Raw genomic sequence first — 24,113 nt, forward strand, 5'->3', positions numbered from 1 at the left:
AGTGTTGCCATATTCAATTGACAGAAGAGAGCTAAGTCGCCTAATCGGGTCTATCTTACTCTGAAGGTGTCCAGTCACACTGGGGAACGATGGCGCAGTGGTAGCGTCGCCGCCTTATAATCAAGGGATTCCGGGTTCGATACCCGGTGGAGGCACAAGTGGTTCGGATCCAACTTTAAACTGTCCCGATTAGCATCACTGTTCATGAAGTGGACTTAAATCGCCAAATCAAAATTTTAAAAAATCAAATCACACTGGGGCAAAAGCAAACTTCCAAGTGATATTTTGTATTTACACTAAATATCAGCGATTATGAAAGTCCTCTTTGTCCTTCTTCGACATCATGGGCGAGAAGGAGAGGAGAGGGATGGGTATGGTCAAGGGGTCCGCTGTCCTTCTAAAAATGTCAACCTAAAATTCTATATTTCACACATATAATATTATTTCGGTTACAGGAATTTGTGATAATTGTTGATAATACCATGGCCGTATTTAGTGGGGGGGTTTCTAGGGTTCAAACCCCCCCCGAAACTTCTGACATGTTGGATTAATTGAAGTTCAGAAACCAAAATCTGTAACAAATTTTCAATTTTTTTTCGAAGCATCACAAAAATAGGCTACATTGAGACAATGTTGAAACGATCGTGCTAGAATTTTCATACATTTGGAATTCTGAAACTTGAATGAAACAGGATTTATTCTCAGAATCGTAACCAACCCGCGACCCCTCCATTATCACTTCTGCTGTCATCTTTCCAGTGTTGCTCCTGCATCACAAGGAATATAGACTGAAGATTCCCTTATGATTGTCCCAAAATTCCCTTTCCAGCTTTTAAATTCCCTGTCCGATAAAGTCGAAAATCCCCCTTGATAGGAGTTCAAACCTAGGATCTCCAGTTTTGTAGCGCATTACGTTCGCGATTGAGGTTACAATCCATGCACCAAGCTAAGTTTTTAAAAAGAATAACTGGTTCCACACTTTTCAAAATTCCAAAAATTTAATTTTAAAGTCAAACAACAAAAACTTTATGACTAAAATTTCCATCTAACTTTTAAACTTTTCTCTTGAAGGTATCTAAAGTTTAATTACGAAGTATAATAATTGTGCATTTCAGTACACACTGTATGAAACGTAAAAAAAAAGAAAGAAAGAAACTTGTGCTGGATATTCACTCATCTGCTGGATTGAGTAAGCCCCCTCAAGGATATAACAATAATATAATAATAATAATTATTAGTATTATTATTATGGAATAAAATTGTTTCATTATTATGAAATTTTAATAATTATTGTACAATTATTGTTATTATCTCTATTATTCAAATTTCTGGCGACGCCCATGGGAACAATTATGAATGAACCCCCCCGAAATTTTTTTCTGCCTACGGCCATGGATAATACTGATTGAGATTGACATACGTTGTCGCAGGAATGCAATAATTTCGGATTGAAGCAATGTTTTTGAGGTGGTAGAACTGTTTTTGGGTGAAAACAATACTTACAAGCATAATTTCCCGATTGTTATCTTAGCACGCTCTGAAGTGTCAGGTGTCGCAGGTTCGAATCCTCATCAAGAAATGGTTATTTCAATGTTCGTTGTTATTATTTTACTTACATAATTATAAAAATTAATAATTACATACACAAAGAAATAATAATTTTATTTCAATAATTCACCATGCATCCTCATCGTCACGATTATCCTATAAAGCGAAAGCCTTAAAGGTAGCAAAGGACGTAAAATATACGAAATAGTAGTGGTGTCAGAAATGAGATTTCAGTGGATTTAGCGAAACATGGGAGTGGGAGTAGTTAGGAAACAGATGAAGACTACATCTACTCTACATACGTCTTATTTGAAACGAAAAATTTCGCGATTTGGGCAAATCTGGTTTCAAAAGAACTAAGATGGCAACATTAGTAGACCTGGACTTCTTGCAGGTTCCGAAGGAAATATTGGGGAAGGGCCGATGCTGAGAGGGGAGGGGGCAAGGAGGGTGCTTCACGTGTTACAAAAGTAAACAACGGTTTGTGGGAGGGACTGTGCAGTGGGAGTTTTATGACTGGTGTCTTTCGTCTTTATGTTATTTTCGGGCATTGTCAATTAATTAATGAAGCTTGCTCCGAGTTCCGAGGTGGCGGGTTCATCCTATCTGGACAGTGTGTGTAATCGTGCGATAGAAGATATTTTGAAGCAATCTTTCGGTTCGTTATTTTGCAGAAAAAATCGAAATTGTGGCGAAAGGGAGGCCAAAGCCTATTTTGAACGATTTAAAAACCAAGTCGTCTGCTGGATATGACCGACATTTCAATGTTTCGTGGTATAACGACTATCCGTGGTTATGTGGATGTGTGCAGTTGTCGAAACTCTTTTGTTGGCCATGTACTCTATTTTCGGGTGAAAAAAAAACGTGTCGAATTCAGATGTGGATAACATGAACCATGACCATGACGCACCCAAAAATTCAAATTCAAATGAAAAACTTCTCTTTTTGACAGCATCATAGAAGTTTTTTGATTTGATTTGATTGATTTTGCTTCGCTTGTGCCACTTTTGGCTAATTTGCGAAGATGGGGATGAGTGATGATATGATTAAATTGATGAATAGACATCACAAACGCCCATGCCCAAGCTAGGTTTCGAACCCGGGATCCCAGCATCATATAACTATTTTCAAAGTCGGATTGATCTGCTCTATAAGTAGCCTTCGATGTTTCTGTAAGTATCAAATTACGTATTATTGTGTCAACAACCAAAGTTTGCGATTTCACTTTAGTCCTTATGTCAACATTTTTTTTCCTGATTAATAACTTTACCAAAATCTAGTATTGAATTGCATACGTACCAGATTAATATTATATGAACTACTTGGAAGACATGGGGGGGGGGGGCATGAGGTGGGGAGGCGCCCAAGTCTCCTTAAATGTCCTACAGATAACCGGTAACACTTTTAAAAATCCACGCCACGCCACTGGTGGGAATGAATGTACAGGTAATTTAGAACCCTTTTCTTTAGAAAGCATTTAGCGATATTATTTTAATGCTAACAGAATCTAACCTAACTACCAGAGCATTTAGGTTTATTATTAGAAGAAAACTAAGGGACCTAATCTTAAAACATTGTTGTGAGTGTAATCGCTACAACTTCACAGTATGTGTTACAGACGTAATTGCATACATAGCATGATGAAATCACGATAAAACAAAGACCGAGTCTGCTGCCACGCGCATCTTTTTTGAGGTTCCAGCAGAAAAAGAACGTGGCAGCGGACACTACCTTAAAAGTATCCGATATGCCATCTGGTGATATTTTCAGGAACCACTCCAAGTAGGACACCTCGCTCCACTTCGCCGTGTTGAAGCCGTTCAAAGCATGGGGAACATGCGAAAAAGTAGCGTATACTGTTCAGTTTTTTTGCTCTAAAGTGTTTTGTAATTCAGGACAAGTGAAAAGCTTACATGTGTTTTCCACCGCGTGGAATCAACAAAATGAAATGTTTAAACAAATCAGAGAAAACAACTGATTGACAAGATTGAAATAACTAAAATGCGGCAAGGAAATTACGAAGAATGTAAGAGTCTGTTCACTCTATTTTCCGAAATAATCTTTCGGAAAGATGATTTTATTGCCATGAAAGTAAGTTTTAAATTGTTCTTTATGAATATAACATTTTTTCGAAAACAATGTATTAAGTATGTAATTTGGAACAGGTGCAAGTCGATTAAGTGCAAAGATGGAAATAGTTTGAGAATTAATTAATGTCCGTTATCATAAAGGTAAGTCAGAAAAACATAATTGACATGCTAATGTTGCTGTTTCATTCAGTATGTTAATTTTCAGTGAAGACTGAAAATAGTCTCAATGAAATTGTTGTTATTGTTATTATCACTATCCGGTATTGTTATTAAACCAGCCTGCGTGTTTGGGGGAAAAAAACTGCAACAGCATGTTTTCATTTATTTCCTCCCAAGCTTTGCAATAGAGGTGAATTGCTTTATTTTCAAGTCATTTCTGAGAGCCCCAGTTTGGCAGTTATAAACGAGGTGCAGTACAGATGAAACAGCACCGCTTTGAAAAAAAAACCCGTGCGTATACATTAGTTTCGTGTGCGTTTTCCGTGTTATTTTTATTATCATAATTAAATGCTTCGATCTCAGCACAGCTTCACTTTCGTTATAGTTCCTGGAATTCACATCGCATTCGCAATATTTAAATATAACGCGTAATTTAAACGTTCCTTCCATACCAGGCAATGACAACACGCTGCTATTACGTACTACGTACTACTACTGAATGTAAACAAAGATCTATTCTACGTAGAGCTGCCATATTGGAAGCGACACTAGCGCTCAGGTGGTAATTTTGATCGCGAATCACAGCGCCTTCAATAACGTAGTGTGGCAGTGCAATCAGTATCGGTGTTAATTTTCTTATGAAAGTAATGCGACTTTGTTAGTTTTTGGAATATATTATGTAGAGTTGTTTGTCTTGAAAGGCGGTACGTGAAATGATAAAAAAAAGTAAAGTGCTCCCCAGTAGTGTATATTGGTTGTTTCTAAGTCACACTTTGTAGGTATGCATTTGTAGCCTTTTTTTTTTTTTTATCAATTGAATATCAGTTTTTGACATATTTTGACAATTTTTTGTCGATGTTTTAGCGTTTAGCGATGTTTTAGTAAAATTTCCCTTTTTTTCCCACTCACACTTGGTAGGTATATCACGATCTTACGTGATATAACTTAACCTATTCATTTTATTACGTGCTAAACTACACGAGAGCCTCTACGTGCTTTGACCTACTTTTAGTAGTGTAATCAACCCGGTTGAGAAACCGAAAGTGGGGCTCGGTGGGGCTCGCCTTAGGGCCAGTTTTTCAATGTCCTGTTAATCTTTCTGTTAACTAACTGCCAGTTCGAGATAACAGCCAGTCTTAACCAGCACCGGGTTTTTCAATGTGAAAGTAACTACCAGTTAACTAAACCATGGTTCGTTCTCCGAAACAGTGTGTTGGCAATTCTGAAGCACGGAAATTACAGGAAATCGATCTGCGCGCCATCTATTAGTATAGTTTCAAACCGCGTCGACTGGCACACAGCCTGGCGTTTAAATGTAGAACTACAAGCATGCCGCTCTCGAAAGCACGTTATAGAATTGTGAAACGATATGAACAATGGCAGCGCATCCATCCTGTATGCTTACGAAATAAATTAACGAAAGACAGCACTACAAATTTGGTTTTCTTGTAATAAAGGCCAATTCCACGTGGGGGAAATGATGTTATGAGGCGCAAGCGCAGATACTTTCTTGTAGAAGAAACGTGAAGAACTCGAAAGTCGAGACATTAATAATAACTGTTTGTTATTATTATTAATATGTAAATATTGTACATTGTACATTTGACTGCATGCTTTGTACCTCTCTATGCATGTTGTTGAGCGAAAAAACAACATTTTAATAATAAGCATGATTTCTAAACTTCTAAAAATATGAAGGTACGAGTAAAAATAATTTTAAAATTTACTGTAATATTTATCCGAGAAGATCATTCAACAATAAAGCGTGAATTGAATGCAACACACGTAATAAATAATTGACAAGAAAAAAAATACCCCTGACCAGGACTCGAACTCGTATTACGAAACACAACACGCTCCGTAAGGTGGTGCCGCTAACCACTACACCAAATTGCCGATTGGACATTATCACGGCCACAAATTCTCCAACACAACCTTGCCAAGCGAATTCTAGCAACTACGCTGCTTAATTTCCATATTTGCATCGACGTTGGTAAGCTCTGCCAAACAAAACAAGTCTTTTTCTGTACCAATTTGAAAGTTTTATGAATCTTATCTTGTTTAATCTGACATTGAAGTTGCGAGTGTGGAACTTGGATAGCTGCACGAGGCATCCATGTTGCTTCGTAACTTCCAGTTAGGCTGGTAACTGCAAGAAGAAGTACCAGTAAAGATAATCGCCAGCAGAGTTCCAGTTACGAGCTAACTGTACATTGAAAAACCGAAATTTTCACTAACTTCCAGTTATGTGCTAACATGAACCTTAACTGAACATTGAAAAACCGGCCCTTAATGGTTTTCTCTTGTAAGGCATAAGCCCCATTTTCTCGCAGTGTTGCCAACACCTTACTCGATCACGATCTTACGTGATATAACTTAACTTATCTTACGGTTTTTTTACGATCTTCAGTGATATAACTTAACCTATCATTTTTTTTATTTGCACACCGAACTAACTTACATTATATTTTATATAACCTTGTTGATTTTTTTTAGTATGTGTGGTATTTTTTTTTTTTTACGAATTTTAAAACTGCTCCGTCACCCTCTCGTTCTTCACGTCATGGATGAAGGACTTCTCTGCGACCAGGATGACGCTGCACACGGTATCCTCGGGCAGCGCGTCGTGGAACTCGCAGACGATCTTGATGTTGGTTCGATCGTTGACCACCACCTGCTTCCTTTTTGTGGTATTGATGACGAACATCGGCCTGCGTGTTTTGAATTCGCTGGGCGTGTAGTACACGTCCACGTTTCCCTCGGTCACGCGCTTGTAAGCCGTGTAAGCTTCGTAAAGTTTGAGGTAATCATCTTTGGTCATGTCGAGATTGTAATTTTCGCGCGGGAACACTTCGTTCCTGCCATTCTTGAGATAAACGTTTTTGATCTTGCAGTCGTCGAATTTGCTGGAATCTTTTTCCTGATTCTTGACCCTCCCGGTCTGAAAGAGCACAATGACGAAATCTGGCATGTCGAACTGTATGTTGTTGAACTGCGTCGTCACGTCGAATTCCATGTGACTTCCCGACGCTACTTTTTGTATGCACTGGTAACCGTGAAAGTAAATCGGCACCTGTGGACTTTTCAAGATCTCCGCTTTGTACTTGAGGGCGTAATTCGTTTCGTATTCCACCACCGGCATTCTCAACTCCATGCTCCGAATGACGGGTAAAGTGTTAGGCAGCGGCGTGGTGCCGTCCGGACACAAAGTAGCGTATCGCATCAGTGCGTCTTTGTCGTTGGCCGCTCTTCGAAATGTGATTCTCAGTCCTCCCTTCCACATGATCTCCTTGTAGTCCGAGAAGAATCCCGGAAGCAGACGAGTAGTGGTATTGGGTTGTTTCAAAGTAGTACTTGGCAGGTATCCTCTTTTTTTATCAATTGAATATCACTTTTTGACATATTTTGACAATTTTTTGTCGATGTTTTAGCGTTTAGCAATGTTTTTAGTACAATTTTCACTATACTCATTTTTCCCCCACTCGTACTTAGTAGGTATCCTCTTTTTTTATCAATTGAATATCATTTTTTGACATACTTTGACAATTTTTTGTCGATGTTTTAGCGTTTAGCGATTTTTCAGTGCAAATTTTCACTATACTCATTTTTCCCCCACTCGTACTTGGTAGGTATATTATGATCTTACGTGATACAACTTAACCTATCCTTTTTTTACGATTATTTAATTTTTTTTACGATCCTAAGTGATATAACTTAACCTATCATTTTTTTATTTATGCACTGTTTGAACGTTATTATTTGAGGATCATATTTTGTAGGTATTTTTTTTTATCAATCGAATATAAGTTTTTGACATATTTTGACAATTTTTTTGTCGATGTTATAGCGTTTAGCGATGTTTTAGTACAAATTTTCACTGCACTCATTTTTTCCATTTATACTTGGTAGGTATATCACGATCTTACGTGATACAACTTAACCTATCTTTTTTTTTTACGATTTTTTTAATTTTTTTACGATCCTAAGTGATATAACTTAACCTATCATTTTTTTTATTTACGCACCGAACTAACCTACAAGGGACTCTGTTTTGTTTTAATATTTCAGTATTATAAGGTTTTCACAAATTTTATATAACCTAAAATGTGTTGGATGTTGATTTTTAGTATGTGGCAATTTTTTATGAATTTTAAAACTGCTCTGTGACCCTTTCGTTCTTCACGTCGTAGGCGAAGGACTTCTCTGCAATCAGGATGACGCTGCATAGGGTATCCTCGGGCAAGGCATCGTGGAACTCGCAAACACCCACTCTACAAAAATTCTACTATATGATCTTTCACTGGCTAAGCTAACCTACAAATAGGAATTGGCAGCACTGACTTATAAACCCACTGGGTCTTCTTGGCATGTTTTTTCATGATGTGTTGCCAGGCTATTGCGCATCTTGGCGTATACAATGTATATATTTTGAGAGGGGGGTTATAGCTTTTTATGCTGTACGAATACTAAAAACTTGACAGTGACAACCAACAGAGTAAATAAACCTACATGCAGAAACTAACAACACTAGTTTCTGACAGTGAATTTGAAATAAAATATTAAACAAAATACATGAGTAAGCACTGTGATTACAAATAATACTAGTGTTGTGCCCCCCAACTCCAACTGGGCAACTGGGGAAAATAATTGTACAACAATTTGTACCTAATTGTACAATACTTGTACCTAATTGTACAACATATACACAGACATAAAAGAGAGAGCCTTCCCGCAACTTACTTCATGCACAATTTATATGATTTTACAACTGTGAAAAGAAAGCATATGTGTTCTGTATGCACATAATCATTCTTATTTTTCGAAGTTGAATGAAAGCACGTGTTTTTACGTTCTCGTAATACTGACCTTGCCCCACTGATTTTAAATTGCTTCCATCCGGTTTTTTTTCTGTGTTATTTCCGCATGCACGCAACATTCGCTTTCAATAGAATAGGAGTGTTAGTATGGCAGGCTCCGAGTTTACAATTTATTAAATTAAACAATAATTTATGTAAGAATATACTTGTACTTAACGAACACAAAATAATAAAAGCACATGTGAATCTTTGCGTGTGTTCATGTTATATGACGACTGAGTAAAAAATAATGTTGACTCCTCGAAAGATAAAAGTTCCTGGTTCGACATCAGATGCATGCAAATTTTATGTTTTGCTCTCCAAAATCTTGATTCTTATGTTTGTGCTATTTGTCATACAGCAGAGGAGAAGAGGGGAGAGGGAGGGGAGGGGGTACTATTAGCGCTATCTATTAGCAAACAATAGAAATAAAAAGTAGGGTCAAACTTTTTCAACACCCAAAAATTTTAAACGTCCTCGCTTAGTAATACGATCAGCAGAAGACGTTTAAAAGAGTACTCTTAGTCGAGAAAGCTAATTGCTAGGGCCCATATATTGCTAAAATGTTCTTTAATTTACATATTTCTCATACCGCCATATGTTGTTCTAGTTGACTTCTTCCAAAAAAATGCTAATTAGCGAGAGTTAATTAAGCAAGGCAAGTAAAAGAAGCAAATAGGACAATATGTGGTGGCGTGGAAATATGTAAAAATTCGACTCGATTCGAATTAAAATTGGGGGATATTTTGCATTTTTTCCTATAATGTACAAAACATTTACCGTACATAATTTTTTCTATTTACAACAGTATAAAATAAGAGGAATGTGTGACAATATCCATATTAATTAGGAAGGTATGTTGTATGCTAGGTTAGCTAATTGTGTTACTGTATAGAGGAAAGATGGAAAAAGAGAGCTCTACAAAAACTAACGCTCTTAACAATATTGTACGCCCCGTGAAAATTATATATAAATAAGGATAAGCGTATTATCTGCTTTCATGTCAGATTTTCCCGACCTGTGAGCTGTAGTGTTTAGGCGACAAGCGGCTCGCTCAAATATAATACCGTTGACAATATTGTACGCCCCGTGAAAATTATATATAAATAAGGATAAGCGTATTATCTGCTTTCATGTCAGATTTTCCCGACCTGTGAGCTGTAGTGTTTAGGCGACAAGCGGCTCGCTCAAATATAATACCGTTGACAATATTGTACGCCCCGTGAAAATTATATATAAATAAGGATAAGCGTATTATCTGCTTTCATGTCAGATTTTCCCGACCTGTGAGCTGTAGTGTTTAGGCGACAAGCGGCTCGCTCAAATATAATACCGTTGACAATATTGTACGCCCCGTGAAAATTATATATAAATAAGGATAAGCGTATTATCTGCTTTCATGTCAGATTTTCCCGACCTGTGAGCTGTAGTGTTTAGGCGACAAGCGGCTCGCTCAAATATAATACCGTTGACAATATTGTACGCCCCGTGAAAATTATATATAAATAAGGATAAGCGTATTATCTGCTTTCATGTCAGATTTTCCCGACCTGTGAGCTGTAGTGTTTAGGCGACAAGCGGCTCGCTCAAATATAATACCGTTGACAATATTGTACGCCCCGTGAAAATTATATATAAATAAGGATAAGCGTATTATCTGCTTTCATGTCAGATTTTCCCGACCTGTGAGCTGTAGTGTTTAGGCGACAAGCGGCTCGCTCAAATATAATACCGTTGACAATATTGTACGCCCCGTGAAAATTATATATAAATAAGGATAAGCGTATTATCTGCTTTCATGTCAGATTTTCCCGACCTGTGAGCTGTAGTGTTTAGGCGACAAGCGGCTCGCTCAAATATAATACCGTTGACAATATTGTACGCCCCGTGAAAATTATATATAAATAAGGATAAGCGTATTATCTGCTTTCATGTCAGATTTTCCCGACCTGTGAGCTGTAGTGTTTAGGCGACAAGCGACGCGTTCAAATATAATACCGTTGACAATATATTGTACGTATATTGTATTGTATAGGAGACTAGAAGCATATAATTTGGCGAAAAAAAAAACCCAAAGTAAGGTCATAGAAAATAGTTAAAAAAAAAAGTGAGCAATTATATTTTGCATTGCACAGCATTTGGTATTAAATAACATACCCCCAAAAAATCTCTGCATTATGTGTTCTGAAAAAAATTGCCCTACGTACCAAATTACTGTATCAAGTAAAAATTTTCAAAAGGCACTGTCGTACTTGTGTGCCGGGAAAGCGAATATGTGCGACCAAACTGTGCTCTAAGTATGGAAACAATTTTTCTATTGACTACTTCAAGCGACACCAGCTTACTTGCAAGAGCACTGGAACATCACTACCGCAACCTTCCAAGCGAAAGGTAGAAGTAACCTCCCTCGATGCATCGCCACCTACCAAATGCGTCAAGCTGACGAAGAAAGCAGACCGAATTGCGTTTGAGCATTTATTAGAAGACTTTAACATAACATCAGACAGCTTCTGCGATGTGCGTAGTTTTCTGGAGAGCGAGCGAGCTAAGATAATATCCATCCTCAACGATGCATTGGCTACATACTCCACTAAATTCTATGCCGTGCTATGCTGCAAGTATAAGAAACCGTCTGATGAAATACCGTTTTTTTTTCACAATGGCTCGGGATATGATTTCCATCACTTGGTTACACATCTAGGGTACGACAATGCGAGAATCAATGTCCTGGCGCAGAACGAGGAGCATTATATTAGCATCAGCAAGTGGGTGCCGATCCCCAACTCAAGCAACAGCATCGAGCCTCGGTTCCTCGACTCTCTGAGGTTCCTCCAGGCAAGCATCGATGCTCTTGCTGGGAAGCTCAGAGACGACCAACTAGCCATTACTACATCAAGTTTCCCGAACTTAGATGTCGCACTCATCAGACGTAAAGGGGTCTACCCCTACGAATACGTCACAGACCCTTCCAAGTTCGAAGAAGAGTTGCTGCCTCCCCAGGATAAGTTCTACAGCTAGTTGAGAGGTTCAGGTATTACCGACGAGGAGTACAAGCATGCTCAGTCTATGTGGGTCGAGTTGGGTTGCCGAACTTTCGGTGATTACCACGATGCATACCTGAAGCTTGATGTGACGCTTCTAGCATGTGCGACGTTTGTTGTGGTGGGATCATTGGGGGAAATGTGATTCTCCCAATATGTCATCTGACTTACTAGCATATGCGATACGAAGAACAGGTGTGTATGTGACTTACTAGGATTAGGCTCATGGTAATGAGGTCCTAGTAGCTGAAACGTTGTTGGGGTATTTTGCAATTTTTTTCAAATATGAACACGTTAAACTGGACTGTCTCGGATTTTGAGTTTTGTATTCGCCCCCCCCCCCGAGAAAATTCTATATAAAATAACATACCTGAAAATTATATTCACAGTAGATTCATTTTTTGAGTTTTGTAATTACCCCAAGAAATTCTATATAAAATAACATACCTGAAAATTGTATTTACAGTAGATTGAATTCTTGAGTTTTTGTATTCGCACACAAGAAATTCTATATAAATAACATACCTGAAATTCTATTTACAGTAGATTGAATTTTTGAGTTTTGTAATCACTCCAAGAAATTTTATATAAAATAACATACCTGAAAATTGTGTCGCTATATACTAGACTTTTTGATTTCTGTGATTTTGGAGAAAGCAATGGCATCCACCACCAGTTTTAATCGTAAAAATGATAAAACTGAATGTGTTACTTGTGGGAAGCTAATGTTAAGGAACAATTTATCGGCACACAGGGCAAGATGTAGCAAAACAGGTTCGAGAATTAATCGTTCGTTACCTTCTAAGCCCTGTGCTCGATGCGGAAAGATGTTCAGCATTACAAATTTAAGTAAACATCTCAAAATTTGCAAACCATCGACCGAACAAGGAACATCGAAAAGGAAAATCGATAATTTAGAAACGGAAGCTTCCACTTCCAAGCAAATTAAATTATCTAATAAATGCAAACCAATTAGATCTGCATTTAACGACCAACTCCAGGATTTTTCAATTAAGTCAGAACCAGGTCGTGACATCCTTAGTTTCTTGGATGAAACGAAAACATCTGTACTAAATATTTTAAAAGATAAACTTGAAAACAACTCTATAAAAGTATACGTTGTTCTGTTTTCTGAATACGAGAAAGTTGATGGCACAACGAGTATTTTTTATCATCGTACAAAAAACCAGACACTTTATTTTGCTGACGTCGAAAATTTGGACAACTTCTATTATAAAGTTACCAACGAGCTGGTTAAGAAACATGACGATTTCGAGGCTAAAGGGTCGGGATGGTCTCTGTGTGGAAGTCCTCACACGTTAACCGTTTACGTGAACCGATTCTCGCCTCTTCGCGCTTCCAGCTACGTTCCTCTTCCACCGAACATTCAACACAAGAGGGCTGTGTTAAATATACAGAACAGCGATAACAAGTGTTTCCTCTGGTGTGTGTTGGCTGCACTGCACCGGATTCATTGGTCAAATAATCCAGAACAGGTTTCTAATTACAAGCAATATGAGACCGACTTTAAAAGTGTAATGTCTGGCATCGAATACCCGGTGACATTATCGGATATAACAAAGTTCGAAAATCGTGCCGGAAAACACATCGCTATTAATGTATATTCCTTCACGTCAGATAAATATCTCGTGCATCCCGTCAGGATAAGCGATATCGACGATGACGATGCTCGTGTGATTAATCTCCTTCTCATTTCAAACGAGGATGTTCATCACTACACGCTAATTCGTTCACTATCACGTTTGGTCAGAAGTCAATCAACCAAGCATGCAAACAACATCGAAGTTTGCCCGAGATGCCTAACCACGTTCGACGATCGTGACCGACGTGATCATCAAAATCTTCATAGTCGTCAAATTGCTCTGGAGAAACTTGCCGAACATAAAATTTACTGCGGCGACAACAGACCGGCTAGAATGTTGATGCCCGAAACGAACGAAGTCGAAGAATTCAAAATGCACAAGGCATTGTTGAAACATCCCGCAATCATCGTCGCAGATTTCGAGGCGTTCCTTAAACCACTCTCCTACTGCGAACCGGATCCCGAATTTTCCTCCACAACGCCGTACCAGCTTCATCAACCTAATAGTTTCGGCTATGTTGTTGTGCGACGTGATAAAATAAATGAAGCATATATATACCGCGGGCCAAATGTAATCGAACACTTCCTGGAAAAAATGGTGGAGGAGGTTGAGGTAATTGGTAGCGTACTGCTTACATCAAAACCGATGGCACCTTTAACTGAAAATGAACTTCAAAATTACAATTCCACTGAGGTGTGTCCGGTATGTGATCAAAGTTTCACTGATGAGAACAAAAAAATATTCCACCACGATCATTTCAGCGGAAACTACATAGGTGGAATTTGCAACAAGTGCAATCTTAAAATCCAGAAACCTAAATTCATCCCCATATTCTTTCACAACGGAAGCGGATATGATTTTCACCACCTGGTGAGACATCTTGGCTACGATCCGAAACGTATAGGTGTCTTGGCCGAGAATGAAGAACGCTACATTAGTCTCAGCAAGCAAGTGTCGATTCCGGGAACGAAAAATACAATCGAGATGCGCTTCCTGGATTCGTATAGATTTCTCTCTGCAAGTCTGGACGCTCTTGCCGGCAAACTCACCGACGATCAATTTAAAATAACTAGAGCTAGTTTTCCCAACGTAGACATAGAACTCGTTAGACGTAAAGGGGTTTATCCTTACGAATATGTTAGTGATGGTTCTAAATTTAACGACGAGGCTCTTCCACTTCCAAGAGAATTTTACAGCAGACTCAGAGAGAAAGGAATCACGGACGAAGAATACCAACACGCGCAACTCATGTGGGAGAAATTAGAATGTAGGACACTCGGAGACTACCACGACGCATACTTAAAATTAGACGTGACGATACTCGCGGATGTTTTTCAAGCGTTCAGGAAAACGGCAACGAATATTTACAAATTAGATCCAGCGTATTTCTACAGTCTACCGGGATTAGCGTGGTCGGCAATGTTATTCCAGACAAAGGTCAAGCTGGAACTGATATCGGACGTTGACATGTTGCTATTCATCGAAAGAGGGATACGAGGTGGAATGGTGCAATGCGTACAGAGACATGCAAAAGCTAATAACGTACACATGAAAGAAGATTACGATTCAAATCGAGCATCGAATTACATCTTCTACGCCGACGTTAATAATCTCTACGGACATGCCATGGTTCAAAAACTTCCTTACGGGGGATTCGAATGGTTAGATCCCACTTCGATAGACATTATTCATTTCGACGATGGCGAGTGTGGTTTCTTCGCAGAGGTAGATCTCCAATTCTCCGACCACCAGCACGACACGTTTTCGGATTTGCCTCCGACTCCCGAAATCAAATGTCCACCCGACTCGGTTCAAGACAAGCTTTTGTTAACATTGGACTCTAAACAGAGATACGTCGTCCACTACAAGAATCTCCGGTTTTTGATTGGGAAGGGTGTTCAGATAGTAAATGTTAGACGAATACTAAAGTTTAAACATTCCACGTGGTTAAGACCTTACATAGAAACTAACACACAACATAGAACAGCTGCTACTTCCGATTTAGACAAGGACTTCTTTAAATTAATGAACAATGCGGTGTACGGAAAGACCATGGAGAATGTTAGAAAGCACGTAGACGTGAAATTAATTTCCGATAAGAATAAATGTCGGAAGTGGATAGCCGATCCTAGATTCAAGTCGAGAAAAATTTACAACGAGAATTTGGCACTTTTCAATCTACATATAAAATTGATGAAATTCAGAAAACCAATTTACGTTGGCGCAACGGTTCTCGACTTGTCGAAACTTTACATGTTCGAATTTCATTATGACGTGATGAAACCCTTCTACAATGATAAAATATCACTTTTGTACACGGACACCGACAGCTTCATTTACAGCATACAAACACCTAACCTATACGAAGACATAAAAAATCCTTCCATGCTTGAGTATTTCGATACTTCTACGTACCCTCAACCCAACAGATTTGGAATTCCATCCCTCAACAAAAAAGTCCTAGGTAAACTGAAAGATGAATGTAACGGTGATATTATTGTCGAGTTCGCGGGTTTGCGTTCGAAGATGTATGCCATGAGAACAGAGAGTAGCGTCACGAAGAAAGCAAAAGGTGTGGGCAAAAATACGGTGGAGAACAAACTCACCTTCCACGATTACATCGATTGCCTTTACTCACAATCGACGATACTAAGCATAGAACAAAGAATCCAAAGTGTAGACCACGTGATTACAACAAACAAAGTTAGGAAAGTAGCATTAGATCCGCATGACGATAAAAGATGTATTTTGTCTTGTGGAATCCACACGTTGCCTTGGGGACACTATCGTTTAGAAATTAGTAAAAATTGTAGGCAATGCAAATGAAAAAAAATGAACTTAAATAACTATAACTAAAATAAAAAAAATTAACTATCTCACATACACAATAAATAACTAGCAAGGACAATGAATCACTTTGGTTTCCGAAAGCAAACAATGGAGACTGTACACCGCACGGCAGATCATGAATTTCTACCTTCCATGTTATCTAAACTCAACGGTCTGTTGATCAATCAATTTTCGGAACGCTGACGATTTCGGATTCGCGACGATCGACGTGACGAGGAAACCCAACGACGGAAAATACAGAAACAAAATCAACGACTTTCTAAACGTTGCAACGTTGTGAGAATAAATAACCAGCATGCCTATGAATTTGTTCGGTTTCAAAAAACAGATCATTATGGAAACCATACCAGATCATGAAGTCTTACCTTCCGTGTTACCTAAACTCAACGGTCTGTTGATCATTCACCTCAACAGCATTTGGACGAAACTGAATGACGATGTGGGCAAGATGTTTTATGTTTTTAATAACAATTTACATTTCTACGAAATTCCGATCGACGGGAAACTTCAAATCACCGTGAATCCGGAAAACGCAGGCGAAATCAAAATTTCTACCGGCAAGAACATTTTTCGAATCAAGCACGACAAGATGCTTTCTAACATTACGTACGATGTGTCTGCAGGAGATTATTTTTACATAGAACTCCTCGGAGATTACGACAAACTTATTCCTCTTTTTGTAGAATTACGAATCGTCTATCCTATTATAAATAACCGTTAACAAAATGCCTAACGACATTTTCGGCAACACCAAGCGTGTAGACCACGCAGAAGAGATTCTCATGTTGGACATTCGAGTTAAGAAGTTAAGGACCGATTTGATCGCTTTGCAGGAGACCTTAAACAAAAGTTTAGAGTCGGAAATCGCTACGCTCCAAACGCAATGTCTCGACCCCATTCTGAAAATCGATTCCGAACTGAAAACGCTCATAAAAAATTATGTCGACGTACCTTCTTACGACAACGTTCAAAATATACAGTTGAGCGTGGATTCGCTTCAAAATGATTTGGCCAAATTACAGCAATTTCAATCGAAAAATGAAGATTTGGAAAAATTGAAACTCGAAATCGAAGAACGAACTTCCGCAATAGAAAAGAATTTCTCTGAACTTCAAACCGTCGTGAACGATATTGATGTAGAACGCTTGCATGTCGTCGTTTCCAAATTACAAGAAGAATTCACCAGCACGTTGGAAGAAATTAAATCCAAGTTGCAGACTTTGGAAGATACAATGACGAACCTACCATCGTCGGACGAACTGCAGGTCATCGGTAAAAGCGTCGCGAACATAAAAATTCAATTGGAGGCCTATCGAGATTTCGAACACATTCAAACCACCATCGCTACGCTTCAGGCGTCCTTGGAATTGATCAACGAAGAAATTAAAAATATTCACGCTGAAGCGAGAGCGTTGACGAGCATTCAAGACACGTTGAGCACGGTTCAGCAGAAGATCGAATATTTAGAAAATTTGAACGTCGAAACGAATCTCGCTCATTTTCATCACGTACTCGACAACATACAGGGTGACTTGGAATCGTTACGGACGAGCGTGCCTTCGAGCGAAGATTTGGAAAAATTGAAAACGGCGGTGACGGCACTATCCGATTCGAGCGACATCAAAAGTTCATTGAGCGATCTCGAGAGTAAAGTGGCCAATCTCCCCACCTCCAAAGAATTGCACGCTTTGAAAAGAAACATATCTCGAATGCTGAAACGACTAGAAACGGAAACGGCGAACGTGGAACAGATTCGAGACGAAATTAGTTCGCTGGTGTCGACGCTGCCCACTTCGCAGAGCGTCGCCGATCTTCACACGCAGTTTACAGAGATGCGAAGCATCGTGAACGATCTTACCGAGAAGAGCTCGAAATTGAATCAAGTCGAGAACCTTCAGAACATTGTGGTCAACATCAGAGATCAAGTCGGAGTGCTGGAATCCACGCAGGAATCAACGCTGGCTTCTTTCGGTGCCAAGTTACAAGAACTCAACGAAAACTACAAGCAGTTGAACGTGGAAGTGAAAATCAAACCGTCGTTGTCTGCCGTAACGGATACCATAGTCGAGCATTTGCTGCCCATCGAAAATAAACTCGGACACGTTCACAGTAATCTGCTCGGCGTCGACACTAAATTCGCTAAACTGCATTCTCTGCAAGCCATCGAAATCAACAGCGTACCCAATCAACAGAGAATCTCCACGTTCGTCGAAGGTAACAAACTGTACATGTTGCATCCTTATCATCCGTACTACAAGTTTCTCCTCGATGGCACGATTCAGATAAACGAATTTTCGTACTGGTCTCACGGTAGAAAAGCTAGCGTTCCCACCATGACTTTGATATCGAATCGTGGTGTCCAGAAAGCAGGAAACATTCCTCTGGCACGTTGGAACGAAACGCGCAACATATATGAAATACACGAAGACGAAGATCTCACCGTTTTCGACGTGAGTGCCGGCGATAAGCTGATCATTCAAAACACGAGCGAAGTGCCACCCTCTTTGAATCCCATCACGCTTGTGCTTCTCTTGAAACGTAATCTCTAAGAAAATGTCTAGGCAAGCCATCGTCGAAGAATTGCATAAACCTGCACGCCGCAACTACGAACGTTTGGCTGTGGTAACCAAGGGCATCGACGACCTCTGGCAAAGCGACCTCGTGGAGATGAGCAGCGGCAATTTGAAAAACGTGCATAAATTGAACAAGGGCAACAAGTACCTCCTCACCGTCATAGACACGTTTTCGAAATTCGCATGGGCTCTACCTTTGAAGGCGAAAACGGGAACGTGCGTCACGGAAGCATTCAAATTAATTTTTCGCGAAAGCGGCGGCAGACGACCACGGTTTCTGCAAACGGACAACGGTAAAGAATTTTACAACGCCGTATTCCAAAAGTTTATTCAAAAACACAAGATTCGACATTATTCGACCTTCAGTCACATCAAAGCCAGTATCGTGGAAAGATTCAATCGAACCTTGAAAACACACATGTGGAAACGATTCACGCTTCGGGGAAATTACAAATGGGTCGACATCCTGCCGGAACTCGTCGACACCTATAATGAAACGGCACACAGAACAATAGGCATGAAGCCAGCTGACGTTACCAAGTCTGACGAGCAGCGTTTAATTTCTACCGTTTACTGTCCAAAGTACACGCCCACGACAAAAAAAGCTAAATACAAAATTGGAGACCGGGTGAGGATCAGCAAATTCAAACGCACCTTCGAGAAGGGGTTCACAAAAAATTGGAGCACGGAACTCTTTACGGTGGTTCGAGTTCTACCCGGAAACCGACACACGTATATAATAAAAGATAGTAGCGGCGAGATTTTGAAAGGAAGATTTTACGAAGAGGAACTCTCTAAAACGAAACACCCCGACACGTACCTCATCGAGAAAGTATTGCGTAGGAAAGGTGACAAACTGTTTGTCAAATGGCTGGGACTTTCGGAAAAGAGTTGGATCGACGCGGACGAAGTGATCTTGTGAGTGCGTGGAACGTGGTGAAGCGTCTACCGGATCCAGAAAGTCAAACGAAGAAAAAGAACGGCGAGTTGCTTCCCGACAGCATCCGCTGTCTGATCGTAGGTCCTTCGGGGTGTGGGAAAACGACACTGCTCGTGGACAATTTTCTCCTCGCACCGAATTGGTTAAATTGGAAGAACAGGCACCTGTACGTGTTCTCGAAAAGTTTGGAGCAATCCAAATACCAGCAACTGATGAAACTGTACGATGGTCTGGACATTGCAACGTTCGCCTCGGAAATAAAACCACTCGACGATTGTCGTGAAAATTCAGTCGTCGTGTTCGACGACGCCATCCTGGAAAATCAAAATGAAATTCGCAACTTTTTCACGCAAGGTCGTCACAAAGGAATGGATTGTTTTTACCTGGCTCAAACGTTTTCCAAAATTCCAAAACAGTTAGTGCGCGACAACGCCAATTTCATATGTTTGTTTCGTCAAGATCACACCAACCTCAAGCACGCGTACGATGACTACGTAGGCGGAGACATGAACTACAATCAATTTTCGGAAGGCTGCTCTACTTGCTGGAACGGTGACGATTTCGGATTCGCGACGATCGACATGACGAGGAAACCCAACGACGGAAAATACAGAAACAAAATCAACGACTTTCTAAACGTTGCAACGTTGTGAGAAACGACGTATATAAATAACGTCATGACGAAACGAAAAATCGAAGACGAAAATCTCAAGCTTCGCGATTACCTCGCGAAACGCTTCAAAGGTTGGAAATCCGAGAATCGCGGATTCTACGAAGAGAAGAAACGTCAGGATCAACCCGTGATCGATGCCATCAGCAGTCTAGGTAAAGAAATTAAAAGTGTCACGGAACAAAATAAAAATTTGATTAATGAACTCGTACCGCTCGCAGCTAAAAATTACGCCGTACCCACACCCATTTCGAGCATTCCTTCGACGCCGTTCGAACTGAAGGATGCACCGGCACGACGTCGAGCCATAGGCAGCACGTCGTCGTCTTCGGATAAAATCGAGTTGGGACCTTTGGCACGAGACTACCTGAGCACGGGGAAATTCGACAAGGATGAAGTGTTCGGATTGTATCCCAGCATGGAAACCAGCGAAGGCGGCGGTGTGGTGTGGAAGATTGGGAAATCGAAGGTGACCTTCGAAGGCAACGACATTAAAGTCAATTTAGGCGACAAGGATAGTTGGAACAGGTATCCGGGTACGGTGGGACTGTGGGAACTCGTCGCCAAAAAGCAGCCGAAAGATTACACCGACGAAGATTACCAAAGTTACAAGGAAATTCTGATCATGACGGATGCCTTGTACCAGAACAACGACGCCTCGCAGAATAGGGTGAAATCGAGCAGCGGCGAGAAGTACAGGAATCTCATCAAACCGATTTGGAACCAGGTCAAAACAGGCAGCGGCGTCAAACGCTACAACACGTTACCCAAAGAATTCGTTTGGGTGGACGACGTTAGGAAACTCGTGGACCGATTGTTGGTGATAGCCGGCGAAGAGAATGCAGGCAACCGTAATTTCTACAACGAGAAGGTTGGCATCGTGGACATGATCAGCACGAAACTTTCCAACTTCATCGTGAACGACGACAAGGGTATAGGTTACCTGATCAAAATCATCAACACGCTGCCTCCGAAATTTTGGAACGTGGCCGAAGGAAAGGGACTCGTGAACGACATCATCAACAAGTTACCTTTCGAGATGCATTTACCTGGCTACCAGTACTGCGGGCCGGGTACCAAACTCGAGAAAAGATTGGAGAGAGGAGACAAGGGTGTGAATCCGTTGGACGCGGCATGCAAAGATCACGACATCGCTTACAACACCACGCAGACGGATCTGGATGCACGTCACGAAGCAGACAAAAAATTGGAACATGCAGCTTTCGAAAGGTTCGTGAGCAGAGACGCATCGCTGGGTGAACGGGTCGCCGCACTGGGTACCACCATCGCCATGAACACGAAACAAAAATTGGGGTGGGGTATATAAATAACATACCGTAAAAAAAAAAACTTGATATATAAATAACACACATCGTAAAAAAATAATCTTCGGTATATATAAATAACACACATCGTGAAAAAAAAGCAATTAAATTTCTCTCTAACACTCTGACAACTGAAAAAATGAGCGATCTCCAAGCATTAAAACAAATGCTAAATTTGTCAGTCGAGTATGTAAAAATTCAGGAATTGGAAGTCGACAAACCTTACACGATAACTTCCGGTTCAATCGTTTCCACCCAGTATGGTCCCAAGGTACGCCTGTTGCTCAACGCACAATACAGTCTATTTTTACCGGATCGATACGCTAACATGTTATCCGACGAGAAGCTATCTATTTTAATCGAGAACAAAACTCGAATCGTGTACAAGGGGACAAAGGAACTTCTTGGCAAGAAAACGAAGCACGTAATAGAATTTGTGTAACGACTGCGAGGCCTTGAAAATATATAAATAACATACCGTAAAAAAACTACACAAGAAAAAATCTCAGAATATATATATAAATAACATACCGTGAAAATAACACATAGAGCATCAACATGAAGCCCAAGGGTGTCGTGTACCAGATACCATACTCCAATCTTAAAAATCTAGGTGCCCTCGATGGGTTACTCACCAAGAAACAACGCGAGAAGAAACGTTCTTGCTTGTCGAAAGGACACGGAATGAAATTGCTGCTCAGCACACCTCAATTGAAAAGATTGCAGCGTTCGCGGAAACAGCAAAAGATCGGAGGTTTCATATTCAGCATCCCGGCCATCCTGGCAGCATTGGGGGCCGTTGGAAGTTTGGCCGGCGGAAGTGCCGCCATCGCGAAAACCGTCATCGACTCGAAGAAGAACAAGGCGGAATTGGAAGAACAGAAACGTCACAACCTGGCCATGGAGAAGAAAAAGGGGAAGGGCGTGATGAGAAAGTTTAAAAAAAAGAAACAGAAGCACTCACCAACCGAGACATAGAATTTCTGATCGAACCGTTACAAATCAAACACTTCAGAGGAGTTTTCATGTCCGACTCGTTACCTTCAACCGCTAAAAAAAAAGAATGCGGAGTAGTCAACTTGGACGATCAAGAAAATCCAGGCACGCATTGGATATGTTACCACAAAAATGATGATAAAGCATTCGTTTTCGATTCTTTCGGAGGTGTTCCACCTACAAATTTAGTTCATTATCTGAAAACGAACAAAACCTCCATATACTACAACGACGAACGCATTCAAGATTTCGGAGACGTGAACTGCGGTCATCTCTGCCTCTCCGTGCTCGCGTTTCTCTCTAAAATAAATAACCCTACGATCGAGGATTTCCAGAAAGCATTGTGGAACCTCAAACAGCATCACTAGGATGGGCGTGTTCCATCTCACGAGCGAATCTTCAATCTTGAAACTCACGCTGCACGACGACATTGTCTATCCTAAATCCGTGGCTCTGCGTGCATTCTACAGCATGTACCTCATACCTAACGTCACCCAGCACAACAACAAAATTAGCGTCGGAAGCGAACACATCGTCGTCACGCCAGGTCAATACAATCTTTCCACTTTGCAAGCTCAATTACCCAAAGGCACATATCTTTCTCAAAATTCGGTCACGCACAGAGTGGAAATCCTATCCGCGACGGAGACCGTGGACCTGGGCACCATGGGAGAACTTTTAGGTTTCGAGAACAACACAAAACTCGAAGCTGGCATCAAGCACGTAGCAACCAACATTCCTAAATTTTTGGCCATAGAGACTCTGAACGTACACTGCAACGTGGCGGAAGGTATGATCACGAAATCTTCGGACGGATTGTTAGGAAGTCACAAGCAGACGGGAATCATAGCCACTTTCAAACCAAGTTCCGAGTTCATGGAACCGATCATCTACACGCCCTCTTCGCCGATCTATTTTCCAGTATGTCGCAACCGCATAGACGACATAGAGTTGGTGGTGACGAACGAGAAAGGAGACGTGGTGGATTTCGCAGGTGCCACTACGACGGCCATCGTGGAGATCAACGTATAATAAATAACCATACATGTAAAATGGAGCAAATCGAAAGTTACGAATTGCAATCTTTCCCTCCCAACCGTCGCACGTTCGCCAATCTCAACGAGGCGAACAGGGAGATCGAATACGACGTGGACGTAGGCGATGGGTTCGTTCATCCTCACAGAGCGGACCTCTACCTTCAATTCGACGTGGTGAAGAAGGAAAGCGGAGACGCGTTTCCCGCAGCAGCAAACTTGATACTCGTGGACAACTTCGTGCCTCACCTGTTCTCGCAGGTGGAGGTGAGGAAACACAACACTGTCATCGACAGAATAGATTATCCAGGCATCACGTCGACGGCAGTGGGAACGTTGAAATTATCCAAAACGGATGCAGCATACTACCAGGCCGGGGGATTCGAAGCCGGAACCAAAATATCGACGAAAAGTCACACGGTGCTCT

This window comes from Lepisma saccharinum, chromosome 25 (genome assembly GCF_977018435.1).
Source record: "Lepisma saccharinum chromosome 25, izLepSacc3.1, whole genome shotgun sequence".
Lineage (NCBI taxonomy): Eukaryota > Metazoa > Arthropoda > Insecta > Zygentoma > Lepismatidae > Lepisma > Lepisma saccharinum.